We start from the raw sequence: 20,115 nt of genomic DNA, 5'->3' as shown, positions 1-20,115 counted from the left end.
GAACTGGTATGGGACAATGGGGCCATATTTAGATATGTTTTCGGCACACGCGTTGAGGGTGAACGAATTGCGAATGGGTCACACAAAGATGCCACTTTCTAAAGTTGAAGATTCTCGCAAAAGTTTCCCCGTATCTAAATATGGTCTTTCGGGCGCTCATCACGTCTTATTGGAGGGCACTTCTTTTCCGCCGGAGAGACGTTCATCAATCGTACAGAGCATAGGTTGGGACCTAGGCCACGCGGTCATGGGTGACCGCGTGGCTTTGCATGATCCGGAGCGAGGAAATTTATCGAAAGAAATACGCTGCTGCAGTAAAGAGAGCAATGTCCCATATACCGTGTATCGACGACTTAATAGAACTTACTAAGAATACACGACAAGCGTCCGAGATCTCCAACGTAACCACACTCTTGGCCGAGATACTACTGGTTACTACAGCAAGGCAGGCCACTAGGATGTTTTTTCCTTTAACCATGTTTTCTGCAGTGTGGAAGTCAGAGAAAAACCCAAGGGACTTTAGTGACTTTTTTAGCACAACAGGAGCAGGGGGCTGGTACGCCTATAAAAAGATGGCTGAGATGAAGAACAGGTTCACCATTGCGGGACAAATAGAGGAAGAAAAAGCGTCACAAATTGTTTATCATGGGATCTTCGGAACATACAAGGAGGACTTGTCCATATTATCACAGATTACCAACGTGTCCATCTGGTTCACTAGGGAAGAGATGGGGTCTTGTTTTAGACAACAGGGTAGCACAGAGGGTACTTCCAAGGTAACACTTCCAGTGATGAAATATTATTCAAAGATGAGCTGCGCAAACCAGACGGGACTGCTTTCAGGCGTGTATAATCAGGTGGTGACAGTACCATGCTTTAGTGGCACCAGGACCCACAAATTCGACGCAAACTTCTTCGAGCATATCGAAAAGAAGAGGATGATAGGGGCTATTGTTGAAATGTACGGGAAAGTACTCACTTTAGCTTTTGGAGAGAAGAAAAAAGGTGAGGCCATGGAGACAGATGCAGATGCAGTAGCTGCAAAAACATTGATTGAAGTAACAAAGAACATAACGGTAGGTAACCACATTGTGAGTATCATATTCACTGCTCACAATGTGAGTAGGCAGGAAGTTAAGAAGACAGTCACTAATATGATGAAGAAGACAGCTGGGACGTCATATAAAATGACATTTAAAGGAAATGAGTACTCCTTGGATACTCAACAGATTAAGAAAGAGTGGGTCGAACTGCTGAAGGGGAATGGGTTAATATATAAGGACTTTTCACCGTCTGATAAAGAGAACTGGTATGGGACAATGGGGCCATATTTAGATATGTTTTCGGCACACGCGTTGAGGGTGAACGAATTGCGAATGGGTCACACAAAGATGCCACTTTCTAAAGTTGAAGATTCTCGCAAAAGTTTCCCCGTATCTAAATATGGTCTTTCGGGCGCTCATGACGTCTTATTGGAGGGCACTTCTTTTCCGCCGGAGAGACGTAAATGTAAATGTAAATCTGGGTACCCTAGTATGCTAGTTCTTGGAGATGAGTCATATAAATCGGAGCCTGAGATTTGTGAGGGTTTTAATAAATTCTTCAACAGCGTCTCCCACTCTCCTGACGATACTTATGACCTACCTGAACTACCTGAGTCAGATATCATATATAATAACATTCACATAACGGAACACGACGTCTTTAAAGCTATAAAAAATTTAAATATAAACAGGGGTCCAGGTAGTGACGGAATACCAGCAGTTTTCCTACAAAGATGTAGTAAGGAACTTGCAGCACCACTATCACATATATATAATCTGTCCCTTAACACATTCTGTGCATTCCCTTTAAAATGGAAAGAAGCACATGTAGTTCCTATTCATAAAAAAGGCTCCAAAAACAGAATTGACCATTATCGACCTATCTCAATCCTTAATTCTTTTAGCAAACTGTTCGAAAAACTAGTACATAATGTTATAAGTCCATTAATCACTAAACAACTACCGGAGCAACAACACGGCTTTACTAAAAATCGCTCAACAGTTTCTAATTTGACTATTTTTACTGACTATATACTGAGAGGTATGGATGAGGGTGACCAAATTGACGCTATCTACACGGATATAGAAAAAGCTTTTGATCGCGTTGATCATATTATCCTGTTACATAAGCTTTTCTCCCTTGGAATACGTGGTGACCTTTACAGATGGATAAAGTCATACATAACTAACAGACGGCAAGCAACAGTAATATGCGGGTACAAAAGCATGTTCACTAACATTACATCAGGAGTACCCCAAGGTTCAATACTTGGCCCATTATTATTTAATGCTTATTTGTACGATATAAAATATTGTTTTCACTTTTCTAAACATCTTATGTTCGCGGATGACCAAAAAATTTTCTTAAGAATAAAATCAATAGATAACTGTAATCAAATTCAACAAGATCTTAATAGGTTAGAAATATACTATAAACAAAATAAACTTTCAATAAATATAAACAAATGTAATAAGATAACTTTTTCGCGTAAAAACAAAAAAATTCAATACACTTACAAAATCGATAACACCCCAATAAAACAAGTAAAATTAGTAAAAGACCTGGGAATACTATTAGATGAAAAAATGGGCCTATCACAACATATCGATGACATAACAGGCAAAGCGTATATGCAACTAGGATTTGTCAAGCGGTCATGCAAGACATTTAATAACATACATTGCATTAAAAGCTTATATTTTGCTTATGTTAGAAGCGTGCTGGAGTATGCGAGTGTTATATGGTCTCCATATTATACTAAGTATAAAAAAGCAATAGAAAATATACAAAAAAAGTTTGTAAAATTCCTTAGTTTTAAAAAATACCAATGCTTCGATAGTTATGCGCATTCTTGCAATTATTTTAATTTAGACTCATTAGAAAGTCGGCGAAGTCAGCAAGACCTGCTTTTTTTACATGGTATTCTTAATGGGCGGATCGATAGCCCCTATTTGCTGTCGTTAATTTCTTTTAAAATTCCTTCTCAATATGCGACAAGACACTCAAAATTGTTCCATGTGCCTCGTACGAACTCGAATTACCTGCATAATTCACCAATGTTTCGGGTTTTATCTAACTATAACACTAATTATGAGGAATTTGATATTTTCCACCTCACCAAGGAACATGTGAGAAAATATTTGAAGGGGCGGGAAGACTCGAATTTTGTTTAGGTTGTATTTGGTATTATTTTTTGTTTTAAATATTAAATTTCAGTTCTCTGTATATATTTTTTCTATTGATGCGCTTATTTGTTACATTTTTCTTATATAATATTGTATATCTATGTAATCTGTTTTGGCTTTTTGTACTGTATAAGTGTTTGTTTTGTAATATTTTGTATGTTAGCTGTAAGATTACTTATAATTAAATAAATAAATAAATAAAATAAATCAATCAATCGTACAGAGCATAGGTCCCATGACCGCGTGGCTTTGCATGATCCGGAGCGAGGGAATTTATCGAAAGAAATACGCTGCTGCAGTAAAGAGAGCAATGTCCCATATACCGTGTATCGACGACTTAATAGAACTTACTAAGAATACACGACAAGCGTCCGAGATCTCCAACGTAACCACACTCTTGGCCGAGATACTACTGGTTACTACAGCAAGGCAGGCCACTAGGATGTTTTTTCCTTTAACCATGTTTTCTGCAGTGTGGAAGTCAGAGAAAAACCCAAGGGACTTTAGTGACTTTTTTAGCACAACAGGAGCAGGGGGCTGGTACGCCTATAAAAAGATGGCTGAGATGAAGAACAGGTTCACCATTGCGGGACAAATAGAGGAAGAAAAAGCGTCACAAATTGTTTATCATGGGATCTTCGGAACATACAAGGAGGACTTGTCCATATTATCACAGATTACCAACGTGTCCATCTGGTTCACTAGGGAAGAGATGGGGTCTTGTTTTAGACAACAGGGTAGCACAGAGGGTACTTCCAAGGTAACACTTCCAGTGATGAAATATTATTCAAAGATGAGCTGCGCAAACCAGACGGGACTGCTTTCAGGCGTGTATAATCAGGTGGTGACAGTACCATGCTTTAGTGGCACCAGGACCCACAAATTCGACGCAAACTTCTTCGAGCATATCGAAAAGAAGAGGATGATAGGGGCTATTGTTGAAATGTACGGGAAAGTACTCACGTTCCAGTCCATTTTACTTGCCATAACAAACGTTGAATTCAAACAGTTCGGATCAATAGTGCTATAATTATCCACGTCTGATGACTGACTCAGTTCTTGTTTTACCTTCTTCGCTGAATTCATGGCTTGTTTCACATCCATGCTCTCAAATGAATCATTAATAATGATTGTTTCATTATTTATCAGCTTCATAGGTGTGCCTTTAGTGAATGTCCCTTTACGCTTCTTTGCTGAAGGTAGTGGCTCAATATTTTCAATGTTAGTTTTAACTGACATTGGAAATAGGGAACCACTCCCCTCTTCACTATCAGTCACTAAGTCAATGTTCTCTTCATGATCAAAGTTCATAACACTGATTGGCTTTTCTAAATCTAGTGATGACACAAATTTGAATAAGTCATCGTTATCCGGTACCTCATCGGACCACACTATACCCTTGACCGACTTTGCTTTCTTCATAATCTCTAGATATTCATTGGTCAACGCAGGAGTGGCTCTATCATAACCTTTTAAAGTTAGATAAAGCTTCTTCAGCATACTGGGCTTTCGCTGACATAGTCTGTGAAGGATTTAATTTCCTGGTGCTCGATGGCTAGAAGCTTGTATCGTAGATTGTCTCTGGCTTCAACTAATCTTAGTTTGGCTTGGGTCTGTAGTTTCTGGACAAAGTCTATGAGTTCTGGATGGTCTGCAACAGCCTGATTGTACATTAAATTCAACTTCTTTTGGCTCTCATTCCATTCGCTCCAAGTAGAAAGTACTTTGGCATCGAGTAGTGCACATTGCTTCACGTAACTTTCAGCGGCACGTTCTTGACGAGGAATATCTTCTACACACATCTAAAAAAAAGCATTTTTATCTCTATATATATATATAAAATTCTCGGGTCACAATGTTCGTTCCCATACTCCTCCGAAACGGCTCGACCTATTATTATGACATTTTTTATGCATATTCAGTAAGTCTGAGAATCAGCTTCAATCTATCTTTCAAACTCCAAGTGATAAGGGGTGTCCGACCCAAATATTTTTTTTATTTCTTGGATAAATTTTTTATTTTTGTTCCGCGCGCGTCGTCAACCTGTCAACATCGTATTACGCAGCTCCTGTGTTTTTTATTTTAATTATATGGTTGTATACGCGCGATTGTAGTGAAAAGTGTATGTGATTTGGAGAAAACTTTTAACTTGTGCTAGAACTATTGGAAACATAGCTATTGTTGTGTAACACTCTAAAAATTAGTAATTTAAAAGTGCTATAAAAGACCTACCCTCAAAAAACAAAGAAAAAAATAAAATAAATATATTGACATTAAAGAGTCCCATCATGTCTCAATGTTTTAAGTGTCTTGCTAAAATGGACGAGAAAAATGTCAAAGTAACTTGCAAAGGGTGTTGCCGACTCATTTGTAACAAATGCAACGGTCTTTCTGCGACCGAACTGCGTGTCTTTGGACTTCAGACGCACAAACTATCGTATCTTTGTAATGACTGTGAGACCGGTTTAAGACAAGTTCCAGAGTTGCGTAGATTGGTTACTGAGCTCCAACAAGAGGTCGAGGTTCTGAAGACCACTCAACCGTCCATTGTCAACTTGGATACTGTTATAAATGAAATAGAGGAGAGAAAGAAGCGCAGTTGCAATGTTATTGTGTTTGGTATACCGGAATTAAAATCATCTTCTTCAGAGGAAAGAAAGGATTACGACAAAGCTAAGATAGCTGACGCCTTCAATCCAATACCAATCCCTGACCCCAAGATAGTGCATGTGTTTCGCTTAGGTAAACCGGCAGTCGTTAACCCCTCACAGCCACGTCCGATAAAAGTCGTCTTCGAGAATAAACGCGCCGCTACCGATATTTTAAAAAACAAGAGTAAAATTGGTAAACCCGTTAGAGTTTATTCAGATATGACCCCGTACCAAAGAGATCAGCTAAAAGGTCTGCGAGACGAACTTGCCCTAAGGATCGAAAAGGGTGAAAAAGATCTCACTATAAAATATGTAAACAACATACCAAAAATTACAACAATTACAAAAAACTAGCTTTACCTCATATAACCGAACTTATAAACGCAAGAAACAACAATAAAGGAAACTCCAAAAAACTGATGACGTCCAAAGAGAAAATAACTTACCAAATAACCAACAATTACACAGATATTATTTTTACAAAAAAATCTCTGAAATTTTTCTATGCCAACTCTCGCAGTATTGTCAAACCTGGAAAATTCGATGAGCTTAGATGCATTATCGCTTCTTTACAAGTAACCATACATATCATTATACTAACGGAAACTTGGATTAAGAGTGAAGATGAGGCAAAAATGCTCCAGATACCCTCCTATACCCATTACTTTAATTATAGAGAAAATAAAAGGGGCGGTGGAGTGTCAATATTTGTGTACAACAATCTCAAACATCACCTTGTTGAAGAAAAATGCGTCGATGATACTCATTATCTCTGGGTATACGTGAAAAAATTCTCTCTAAATATCGGTGCCATTTATAAGCCTAATAAAATAAAAATGGATAACTTTCTCGAGATATATTCACAACAATTACACAAATTTAAACGAACAATAGTCTTTGGCGATTACAACCTGGACTTACTCAACCCGGACTCAGCGACACGCAAATATAAGAACACCTTAAAAGAGAACAACTACAAAATCCTGAACAAAATAAGCCCAAAACACTGTACCCGCGAAACAACCTCAACCAGGACAATGTTAGACCATGTATCTTGTAATTTAAGTGAAAATAATTTTCATTTTATCACTACGGAATCTTCATTGTCTGACCACAAACAAATACTTTTAGAGATAAAGCAATACCAACCACCAACTATCATAAAACAGCAATACAACGCAGTTGACTTCATCAAACTTTATCGATGCCTGGATGAATATCCTAAAAATCATGAAGACGTAGAGTATGATGAATTGGCAGGGAAACTGAAATCCTGTTTAAATAAGTGCAGAATCACAAAATTTAAAACATTGAATCCTCCGCGGCAAGACTGGATTAAAAAAGAACTATTAGAAGAGATAAATAGCAAGAACATATTATGGCAAAAATATAAAACAAATGCGATGGACACGAAATTAAAAGCAGAGTACGAACATATTAAAGCAAGAGTATCACACAATATAAGAAAAGCGAAAAGTGAATATTATCTGAAGAGGTTTGAAGAAAATTCTAGTAAACCACGAAAAATGTGGAGACTTATAAATGACTTAGCTAAAAACAAAGTGCATGACAGACCTGGACCAGACAAACTTGAAACGGCAGCTGGTACTATTACGGACAAAAAAGAAATATGTGAAAGTTTTAACTCATATTTTTCGACCATTGGCTCAACCCTAGCAAATATGATTTCTAAAAAATCAAAAGTACCTCAAATTTTAGAACAGTGTAGTCTAACTGATAGAACAGAATTGCGATTTCTGAAACCAGTAACCACGAAAGAAGTTATTACCATAATTAAAAATTTGGACTGTAACACTGCATCTGGCATTGATGGTATTAGTACAAAATCAATTAAATGCGTAAAAGACATTATTGCCACGGAACTAACAGTCTGCATTAACTATCATTTGGCACGAGGTATTTTTCCCAACGAGTTAAAGGTTGCAAAAGTTGTACCAATTCATAAAGCCGGAAGTAAGCTTGACCCGTGCAATTATCGCCCTATATCAGTTCTCCCAGTGCTTTCTAAGGTCTTTGAGAAGATTCTTTATAACCAATTAGAGTCATTCCTTAATTCAAAAGGTTTCTTTTACCGAAAACAATATGGCTTTAGAGCTCAATCAAATACTCTCGCTGCCACAATTGACCTCGTAACCAAAATTAAAAATAAAATTGATCAAAAACAAGTTGCCTTAGGTATATTTATCGATCTAAAAAAAGCCTTTGACACCATTAGTCATGAAAAATTATTACAAAAACTAAAACTTACCGGTGTTACAGGCAAAGCACTTGAAATTTTTAAATCATATATGGAGAACCGAAAACAAATAGTAAAAATAGGTGAATATGAAAGCAATTCCTGTATCCTGAATTTTGGCGTTCCCCAGGGATCAATATTAGGCCCCCTCATGTTCCTCATTTATATTAACAGTATCAGTGATTTGGGTCTCAAAGGTGACATCTCCCTTTATGCAGACGACACAAGTCTCTTTTACTTTGGAAACTCGATCGAAGCTCTAATAGCCGACGCTCAAAATGATCTTAATCTGTTAAATGAGTGGTTTCAATCAAATCTTTTAACTATTAATATTACAAAAACAAATTATGTTATTTTTGCAGCAAAAAATAAAAAAATAAATAATAATTTCGAACTTAAAATAGACGGAAAAATACTTGAACGAAAACCTAAAGAAAAATATCTCGGACTTATTTTGGATAGTAACCTAACTTGGAAGCCACATCTAGAAAAAATTAAACTTAAACTAACTCCACTCACAGGGGCACTGCGAAACATAACAAATTGTCTCCCACAAAAAGTGCGGTATCTGATCTATAATTCTCTGGTTAAGCCTCATGTCGACTACCTCATTGAGGTCTGGGGTACTGCAGCAAAGAGTAATTTGGATCCTATCCAGAGAACTCTGAATAGATTGATTAAAAACTTATTTAACTATAAACTTCGGACGCCTACTGAAAGGATACACGAGGAAACAAAATTAATGAATATTAAACAAACGTACACATACTACACTTGTATTCTAGTACGCAAAATATTAAATAGGGAAATTAATTCTAATATAAAATTTTTAACCAAACAACAAACACGAAATATTAACTTAAGACGTGCTAGTTACTTGGTGACCCGCCCTCCTAGAACTAACTATGGCAAAAGAAGTTTGGAGTATGAGGGTGGTACAATTTATAATAAGTTACCATCAGTTATAAAAGCAGAACAAAATTATGCCCGATTTAAAAAGCTTCTAAAAACTTACACATTAATTAAATACAAATAAGTGATTAAATTTAATATGTATATATATATATTGACAGGAATGCGATAACACTTGAAATGTTTAATGTCTAAAGAACTTTAAACTAACACTCCTCACGGTGTTAAAGAATTGTATTTGATATTGACCAAAATCTGCCTAAAAGTGATTTTAGTCTGTAAAAATGTTTTATAAACCTTGTACATGCCCTAAATATATAAATATAGGAATAAACTAAAAATAAAGTAGTGTTATGAAAAAAATTAAAATAATCAATGTAAACTTGTTATATCAGACTATGCCATCAATGCCACATCTAGTAAAAACTCAAATTCGTACATCCGTGTTTTGCTTGGTTGACTGATCAAGTTTATTATGTCTACCCACATTTTTGGTGCTGTTCTGTTTTGTTATTTTATATATGTACCTACATCTGTGCGCTCTAATTTCTAATTTTTAATCTTAGTTTTAAATATGTGTTTCTCAGTAAGTGAATTTTGTATGCAATTCTTATGAGAAATAAAGTTATTCTTAAACCTTAAACCTTAAACCTTAAACCTTATTTTTTATGATAAATAAAACCCCTATTTTTCATCCTTCTACGACCAACCCCTATTGGCTATTATATTGTAAATTTAAAACTTATGACTTGAACTCGGAGGTTTATACTATATAACATAGAGAAAAATTCACAGAAAAACCTAAAAAGTTTTCATTCCGGAAAACCGTCTCTGGGGTAGTATAGCAAAATGTTCCAATGTTGTTATGTACTAAAATATTAGGCTAAGTTAAATCACATTAAGGAGAAACGATGTTCGCGGGGGCAGCTAGTTTACATAATATATTATTGAATACAATACAATTATGCCAGTGGCACTACACCCAGTGTAGGTATTGGTCTCAGATTTCTGTATCTGTTTCATGATAATTTTCTTTCATAATAGGAAAGTAGGTAATCAGCCTTCTGTGCCTGACACAACTAACAACTACATTACATTGGCGAACAGCCATGATTCAAAAGCACTTCAGATTGGTAAAGCGCACGCACTTTTCTTTTTATTGCCCTTGTGATATTATACTATCTTTATTACCTGTTGCATATGTTCAGTGGAGCACCGATGAGCCAAATCTGCGAGGTGCTGGAAGGCCCGCGTTCCCAGATGTTGACGTAACGCTAGTACGCGCTGTTGGCACATGTTTGCTATTAGACGACTTTCAATCGCAGCGTGTTCGCTTTCAACTGATTGTATGCGCTGTCGCCATTGCTGAGACACTGTAATAAAGGTACATTCAAATTCGAAAAGCGCCGTAACCGCTCTTCAAAACTAAAATTACAGACTTGATAAACTCCTAATTTGGCTGGCAAAGCTCTCGCCTTCTGGCAATGGACGGTATCACTTAACATCAAATTTAACTTAATTACCTCTTTGATATAATAAAAAATGAGTTTCCTATAAAAGCACCTTCGAAAAGTAATAACCAAACACTAGGCTACGCCATGAGAAAAGGACCAACAAAATTATAAAAACAATTAAACTGTACAAAAAAAATTATATACATAAAAAGATTTTTTTTATTAATACTACACAGTTATCAACTTAGCTTTAAGCTGCTCTGTCTGATTTTACAAGTCCACTTACTCATTATACAACACACATAAAACATAAAAAAATAATAAAACTTAAAAAGTATCAAATTACAAACAACTAAATTTTCAACCCAAGCCAACTGGCATTCGAAAAAAGTTTCATAATTACAAATAATAAAGCGACGTTTTACTAAATTTTCATATAAAACACAGTTTTAAATATAAATCAATTAACTTACATTTTTCCTTAACTCCATCAGACTCTTTGACAGTCTTCATAGAGGACAGAGATAATTTGGCTTCCAACTCTTTAATTTTCTTCTTAAGCTCCTCATTTATCTTGACATATTGTGACGCCCGTATATCACCATCAACAATATTCTTTTTAATTGATAGTTGGATTTTATTTGCTCTTGCAGTGTATTTGAGTGTGTTGTATGTGTCTTCATATGTTATACTTGATGGGGATACATTGGCGATCATAACTGTCTTACAGTTGCCACCAAGACTGTCTTTAAGAAGACGAGTCAATTTTGAATCTCTAAAAAGTTACACATAAATATATTTAAAGATATTTTGACATTCCAGCTAACTATTTTCCTTGACCAGTCAACATTACAAATGACAATCTACTCAATTTCTTCATAGAGAAAATAATTAAAAATTGGATTTAATAAACTCACTAATGATAAAAACACCAAGAATATTATATTGTAAAATACTTATATTAAACATACCTTGTCCGGGAGATGGATTTGCTGATGAATTTGCAATTGCAGCAAACAAACAAACAACCTGGACTGGATTTAAATGTGTATTAAAATAAAATTCTTATTCGTATCGCGCGCCGTGCGTCCGTAATTGTAACTGCCGGTCGGTCGCAGCCGCAGCGCCCGCGCCCCACTCCCGCCGGCGCAGATCATGTGCCGTGCGCGTGAACAGGCTCCCCGCCTTGGGAACCCTGGTTACCAAGAGACTCGTCCTCTGGGTTGATAGCTGGTAGCAGACAGACCCTGCCTAAGGCCCTCTGGATTACGCCACGTGAAGTCGTGAAATCGGCTACTCGAGTGATGCCGTCTGCCCCTGGATACAGTTTCTTAACTCGTCCCAAGCGCCATCGCATTGGGGGAAGGTTGTCGTCCTTGATGACAACAAGATCGCCCTCTTTGAGTGTTCCCCTCTGCTCTCGCCACTTAGTCCGCTGCTGCAGCTCACTTAAATATTCCCTATGAAACCGGTCCCAGAAATGCCGCTTAAGCTGTTCCAATTTTTGGTATCTGTTTGGATAATTTGTTAAAATAGGTGGTTCTGGTAAAGCTGTCAGCGGCCGGCCTATAAGGAAGTGCCCTGGAGTCAGAGGAGTAACATCGGAAGGGTCTGACGTTAGGGGAGTTAACGGGCGGGAGTTAAGAATTGCTTCAATCTGGGTGAATAGCGTCGTGAGCTCCTCGAACGTCAGGTTCGCATTTCCTATTACACGTTTCATTAGTAACTTTGCTGAACGGATTCCAGCCTCGTTCAGCCCCCTCCAGTGAGGGGAATAAGCGGGCGAAAAATGAAATTTAATGCCCTCGTCGTGGGCAGCCGCACTTACAGAACTTTGGCTTGCCTGCAACATTCTGCCTAGCTCATTATTTGCACCCACAAAGTTGGTGCCATTGTCACAATAAATATCATGAGGCTTGCCGCGACGTGATATAAATCTACGCAAACACATTAAAAATGCTTCAGTACTCAGACTACTAACCACCTCCAAAGTTAATGCCTTAGTGCTTAAACACACAAAAAGACTAAGCCAACATTTGGATATCTTACATCCTCTGCCCTTGCGGTCTACGATTGAGAAGGGCCCGCCAAAGTCTACGCCTGTCGCGAGGAAGGGATAGGTAAGAGTGACTCGAGGAGGGGGTAAGTTACCCATCATAGGCTGTATTGAGTTACTCTGCATACGAACACACACGATACATTTCCTAAATGTACTGCGTGCAAGATTACGTCCCCCGATGGGCCAATATTGATCTCGTATAATGCTAAGTAATAATTCAGGCCCACAATGTTTATGACGCACATGTTCTTTCTTAAACAACAGTTTCGTAAAGTTATGACGTGCACATAATAAAATGGGATGTTTTTTAGAATACTCACAGATTGAGTTTTGGATTCTGCCTCCAACCCTAATCAAATCATGCTCATCTAAGTAAGGGTTTAGTGACAAAATCCTCGATTTATGATGTATCTTTTTATTGTTTTTTAATGATTGCACCTCATTTGGAAAGGAATCTTGTTGGCAGGTTTTGATTAGGGTCTGAGTAGACCTATCTATTTCATCGTTACTCAGATCACCACTTAGCCGCGAATCCTTATTTGTTTTACAATTGTGAATAAATCTTAAGATATATCCTACCACCCGGATCATTCGTTGAAATTTCGAGAACCTATCAAACTCAAATGAATGCTCAGCAGACACACAACATGAATATACTTTGAGCTCCGGAAGCTCAACATTTTCTATAGGAGCGCTTGGCCACTCCGTTTTAGGTTTCATTAAAAAGGGTGGGCCACTCCACCATAATTCTAAATCTTGAAGCTTGCTAGGGCTGACTCCTCGAGAAGCTATGTCTGCCGGATTTATTTCTGTAGAAATGTGATGCCATGTAGATTTGTCAGTCAGTTCATGAATTTCATTTACTCGATTGTAAACAAATTGCTTTAGATTACTAGGGTTGGTATTTTTAATCCATCCCAGCACAATTGTAGAATCACTCCAGAAATATTTTTGATCAAACTTACGACTGAGTGACTGACAAACCTTTGAACTTAACTGAGCACCAAGCAGGGCCGCTGCCAGTTCCAGCCGCGGTATAGTACTGGGCTTCAAGGGGGCAACCCTAGCCTTGGCGCATAATAACTTGACTGATACGTTGTCCTCTTGATCAGTACAACGTATAAATACACATGCTGCAAATGCACTCTGAGAACTATCGACAAAACAGTGTAATTCCACTGACACTGGAGTGTCCGACGATGGATGCAAAACGTGGCGTGGAATATTTATCGCTTTTATTTGATTTAAATTATTTACAAAGTCACTCCACTGTTTCGATACATCGGCGGACACCAAATCATCCCAGTCCAGTTTAGACTCCCACAACCTTTGTAACAGCATTTTAGGAACAATTGTACAAGCGCTTAGCAACCCTAGGGGGTCAAAAATCTTGCATGTTGCTACCAGAATAGTTCTCTTTGTGAACGGCTGTTCAATCTGAAAGTCGACTGAAAAATACAGCTTATCCTGTGAGGGACACCAATTCAACCCCAGCACTGATGATTGATTCTGTAAGTTAGAGTACTGATCATTTGTCTGGGATAAATCCTTTTCAGTACATGTGGTTGAAATGGGTTCACTCGCAAATATACTCGGAATGTTAGTTCTAAATTTTCTAAGTGGGAGGCAAGCCTCAGCCAACTTGTCGACGACTGCATCACGTAAGTATTTGAGTTCTGTTTTGTTATCACAACCGGTTATAAGATCGTCACAGTAAAAATCGTTTTTTATAGTATTAGCTACTCGTTTGTCTGAACACTCTGTTGATAACTGAACTAAACATCTGGTGGTCAGATAAGGGGCTGATGCTGTCCCATACGTTACAGTATTGAGCTGCAATGTTCGCAAAGGCTGAGCTTCATTGTCTCGCCATAATATCAGCTGTAAGTGACGTTGCGATTCATCCAGTTTTACTTGGCGGAACATTTTTTCAATGTCCCCCGTTAATACATACTTGTGCTGGCGGAATCGCAACAAAATTGACATCAAATCATTTTGTACTACTGGGCCCACATACTGGATATCATTTAACGATTTACCTGATGCTGTGCGAGCAGAGCCGTTAAAAACGACCCGAAGTTTTGTGGTCTCGCTTTTCTCTCGCAGCACCGCGTGATGAGGTAAATAATTTCCAATAGGCGGCTTCTCTATTTCTGTCAAATGACCTAACGTAGCATATTCATGTATAAAATCACTATACATTTCCTTTAATTTCGGCTGCTTTTGGAAACGCCTTTCCAAATTTAAAAAACATCTCTTAGCAAGTGAGTAAGAGTCTCCAAGAGCCTCAGGAGACTCGCGCAAAGGCATTTTTACTTGGAATCTACCAGACGGTAAGCGAATTGTATTTTCATTAAAGGAATCTTCACAGATTTGTTCATCTGTTGACAATGATCGTTTTGGCATTATGAAATTTTCCAAGTCCCAAAATTTAGAAAGTGAGTCTTTAATTTCCTGACTAAAATGACATACAGATTTCTTGTTACACTTCACAGATGGCATGGCCAGAGTCATGGGCCCTGAAACCAACCATCCAAACTTCGAATAAATTAACTTAGGTTTATTTTCACCTAACGATATCTGGCAACCTCCCTTAACAATATTCCACATTACATCGGACCCAATTAATATATCAACTTTGTTACTTTTATGGAAGTTTGGATCGGCGAGTGCAGTATTGTTGGGTATGTTTAAATCCTCGGGATCGATTTCTACACTAGGTAAGTTTTCTGAAATATTTGATATAATCATACAATGTACATCCGTAGTGTAGGCATTAATTCTTGACTTTAATTTTAATGTACAATATTCAGTGGCTGTAGATATTGAATTGTTCAGTCCACTTATACACCGTGACTTAGTACTATTAGTTTTAATTTTAAGTTTATTTTTCAGGTTATCTGTGACAAACGAACTTTGACTTCCACAGTCCAAAAGAACGCGTGCCAGGTAAGTACTGTTGTCACGCTCAACGACGACTTCAACCACTGCAGTGCCCAGGAGGACTTCGCTGTTACTCGAGTATGAGGTAAGTGTGGTCAGAACAGTGCTAGTGCTAGCCACAGTATTCAAATTTTGTTTTTCATGGTTAGTGTTTTGTTTTACCTCGTTAGTTTGTAAGTTCAAGTGACTTTCGTTTTGCAATACTTTATTGACACTATTATTATTATGACATAATAAACTATTATACTTTTTGTTACAGGCTCTGCAGGAGCTGAGACGACAGTTGGAAGTGGAATGCCCTGGACGAAGACAATTGGAGCAGAGCTTGCGTTTGGAAACTTCTGCTTCCCTGGCTTCGATACTCAAATTCTTAAATTGATCACATTTATACAGACGATGATTCTCATTACACATAAAACATGATCCATTTGGCGTAGATGAGAAAAAAGTTTTAATGTGTCTTGGTTCCTTACTACTAACAAACCTTTCATTTCTATTAACCTGAACTGCTCTAGAGCCGCCTTGGACGGTCTCTAAAATATCAGCACGTTGTCTTAAAAATTGGTAAAAATCTTCTAGTTCTATCGACCTACCAAGGTTCAATTTGTACTCTTCCCACTTAATGCTAGTTACACTATCTAGCTTTTGCACTACTATATAAATTACGAGACTATCCCACTTATCAGTGTGCTCACCAAGCGTATTTAAAGCCCTCAAATTCTTTGAAACATGATCTATAATGTACCTGAGTGATCTATGCGACTCCCTATTTAAAGATTCAAGGCTGAATAACGATTTGAGGTGGTTATTAATCAGTACGTTTTTGTTATTATATCTGTTACACAGTAGTTCCCATGCAACCAGATAATTTTCACTCGTAAACTCAATAGATTTTATCGTGACAACGGCACCACCCTCTAGTGAGGACCTGAGGTAATGAAATTTGCTAATGTCAGGTAAAGTATCATTTGCATTGATGAGCGAGTCAAAAGTGTCTCTAAATTCCAGCCATTTCAAGTAATTTCCATCAAAAGTTGGTAATTTTATTGTTGGCAATCGAATTTGATTATTTAAGTGGCTATTATTATTGGTATTACTGGAATTACTTACAAGAGAAAGTCTATGCTGGACAGCCTCGACTCGCTCATCTCGTTTTGACACTATTTCCTGGGCACTAGACATGACCGCGAAGAACTGGCCTTCAATATCGATTCTCTCGTTCAACCGTTTATCTAAATTACTTTCTAGATCTAATTCTTCTATTTCAGATTGGACCTTTTCAAAGTCTGAAAACAATTCCTTTATTTTGGTTAGTCTCACATTAATATCACTTATATTTTTTGACGTAATGTTATCGATTTCAATTTGTTCGATAACCCCGAGAAAATCTTTGAACACGGTTAATCGCGCTTTAATTGTACCACGTTTACGAACTAACAAAGCCAGTTCATCCCGGTCCGACAGTTTACTTTGAGCCATGATTAATTTGCAAATGATATAAAAGATGTGGGCAAGAATGTGCAATCAAACCAAAATCCGTTGAGGCGAAGCGGGTAGACCCAGCGCTGCACAGCGGCCGGACCGCGAGTATAGGTCTCGCGCAGCAACAAGCGCGCAGCGGAGAATGATCGCGCCCAACCTGGAATGTTCGGCGACTCGGCTAAGCGATGTGCAATAGATGCGCGTATTTAAGCGCGTGAAGTGATAGGGAAATTTGTGAACTAAGAAAAGGCTATAGTTGAAAATATTCAAATTTCATGCAAAGCGAATGAAAATAATAAGTGTTTAACAGTTACGGAACTCTAAATTCAAAGATTTATTATTTAACAATTGGAGAAAATAAGATTTTATGTTTGGGTAATTACGTAGGATCGTTACTTTATGTAACACTATTTTGCTATACTATAATTCAAAGGAAAATAGTACTGTATACATATGTATATGTATATACAGTTGTGACCCCTAGTTTGGGCCGTTAAATATCTATAACGCGCAAAGTTACTTAATGCAAACGTAAAGACAAAGGAAATAGTAAATATTGTACCCCTAGTTTGGGCAGTTAAATATCTATAACGCGCAAAAATACTTATTGCAAACGTAAAGACAAAGGAAATAGTAAATATTGTACCCCTAGTTTGGGCAGTTAAATATTGTACCCCTAGTTTGGGCAGTTAAATATTGTACCCCTAGTTTGGGCAGTTAAATGTAGAACTAAACGTTAGTTTTACTTTTTTTTAAACTTGTAGGTAGATTTCCGTAGTACCCGTTGAATGATTCTATACGTGTAACTCGGAATTTTAATCGACTATTTACTTGGAAAATAGACTTTAAAACAAGTAATTAACGCACTTTTTAGATTGACTCACGACACTATTTAACATTGATTGAAATCGATGCGAATCGGTGCAAGGAAAGTGATTAGGTAAGGAACGGGCTTACTTCCTTATGAATCTTCTTAATATATTCTTATGGTCTTCTGGACTTCACCGGCCCTTGGATGCAGACCGATGTCCTGTCACGGTCGCCAAATTTTGTCCGGGAGATGGATTTGCTGATGAATTTGCAATTGCAGCAAACAAACAAACAACCTGGACTGGATTTAAATGTGTATTAAAATAAAATTCTTATTCGTATCGCGCGCCGTGCGTCCGTAATTGTAACTGCCGGTCGGTCGCAGCCGCAGCGCCCGCGCCCCACTCCCGCCGGCGCAGATCATGTGCCGTGCGCGTGAACATACCTGTAAGGAATATTATTGCTTCCGTCAGCCAATTTGTTGATGCAATTACCAAGTGACAAGAGACTTTTATTAATATTAGCACCTTCTTTAAACCGGTCTCCTCTACAACCAGTAGCTGATGCGCGCTCACTACCAGCAAGATCTATCATAGATAATTTTACCACACGAAGCTGGCTGCTAATCTTATACTGCATTTTAACATACACCTAAAACAATGTTTTTCACATTAACTTACATTTTCAAATGAATCTAAGGTTAATATAAAAATGATAGTATTTATTTAGTCTTTTTGTTAGACAAATATATAAATAATTTCAAAGTACCTAAACTTGCATAAACAAACCTGAAACACAGCATGACTCCTAGAGCTTTCGGCATTAGCATCAGTAGGATGTTGTGTTCTGTTTTTATTTCCATCTTCAAGCATGTTAAGAAGCTCTCTAGCTGTTTGAATGGAATGAAGGCTGAGACCAGCTACCATCACCCCATATTTTGAGTCTTCCCGAAGTTGGAGTGGAGTAGAAGAAGGTTTAAGCAGGTCATACACATTTTCATTATAAACCTAAAAAGGCAAAAAAGGTTTCAATATAAAGTAGTAGCATTGAAAAGTAACGCTTACTAGGATACTTACCTCAATATATGACACTCCAATATCAAAATCTCTATCTTTCTCAAATGACTCAATTGTGTAAAACAAGTGCTCCATTGTTAAATAAGTAATACCAGGATTCTCTTGAGTTCCAATCATAGTAAACGTTTTCCCAGCCCCAGTCGCTCCATATGCGAAGACTGAACAATTATACCCCTCCATTAGAGATGAAATAATCTCCTTTGTTGTGGTTTCAAATACATCTTGATTTGAGGCTTCCTGACCACAAACATCATCGAAGACAAACTTTAACTCTTTGTTAGCACGTTTCAGGAAGTTCTTGTTAGGCTGCTGGACTCCCTGATAAAAGAAAGGTCTGGTTTCTTCCTTCGGATCAAACACTAACATTTTGTCATCAACAACGTCTACAACAATACGATTGTTCGACTGCATTTCTTTCATATTTAAGGGACGAACCCTCACCACTACTTTAATATTAGCAGACATGTTTTGTGTGGACCCGGTTTTCGAGGGAGCAGCTACCGAACCCTTTTTCGCGCCCAAGCCAGGGCCTTTTTGCAGTCCCACCATCTTTATATCACTCACAAGTTACATACATTTAAGTTATTAAAAACTTTAGAAACACTTATAATATACTGTTTAACTTTCTACCATTTAGATACTAAAAAGTACTGTTCGTTAAAATTATCAGAACACTTTCTCACTGCATTCATCAATTGGTTGCCGTTCGTTAATCGTTTGATTTGAAAATAATCGAAGGCACCAACCGTCAAATTTTGAAACTGATATGACAAGCGATGCTGTATTATTTTTTTTTATTTTTTTTGGGATTTTATGACCTGGCATTCACAACCTTTAGGTCAACTCTTAATTTTCATAGACGTAATGTTACGCCTATGAGCATATTCCATTAAATTGTTTTTATTGTATTTTTTATGTAATTGTAGATGTGCTTATAAGTAAGTTCGTCTTGTAACAAATGTTTTAAAGGCGGCGGGCGGGACAATAAATCACACTTATTTTCAACATCACTAAGTTCACTGGCCAACACTAGTCTGTCGATCAAAAATTTTTGACAATCGAAGATAATGTGTTCCACAACTTCCACAGTTCCATCACTTGAATTACAATGTGAACATGTTTTATTCGCAATAATGCCGAGTCGAGCAAGGTGTGACGGTGCAGTATTATGACCAAAACGCAGTCTATTTATGATAGTAATAAAGTCTCGAGGAGCATCTTGCATACGATGATACCAAGGT

The 20,115-nt window shown here is 37.5% G+C and overlaps 1 pseudogene; it reads right to left on the bottom strand.

Annotated features, from left to right (window-relative positions):
- Positions 1-1,928: 1,928 nt before the first annotated feature.
- On the bottom strand, positions 1,929-19,623 carry LOC125048883 (annotated as a pseudogene).
- Positions 19,624-20,115: the final 492 nt, after the last annotated feature.

Source organism: Pieris napi, chromosome 4 (genome assembly GCF_905475465.1).
Source record: "Pieris napi chromosome 4, ilPieNapi1.2, whole genome shotgun sequence".
Taxonomy (NCBI): Eukaryota; Metazoa; Arthropoda; class Insecta; order Lepidoptera; family Pieridae; genus Pieris; species Pieris napi.
The sequence above is the reverse complement of the archived record's forward strand: the minus strand, read 5'-3'. Positions and strand labels throughout refer to the sequence as shown.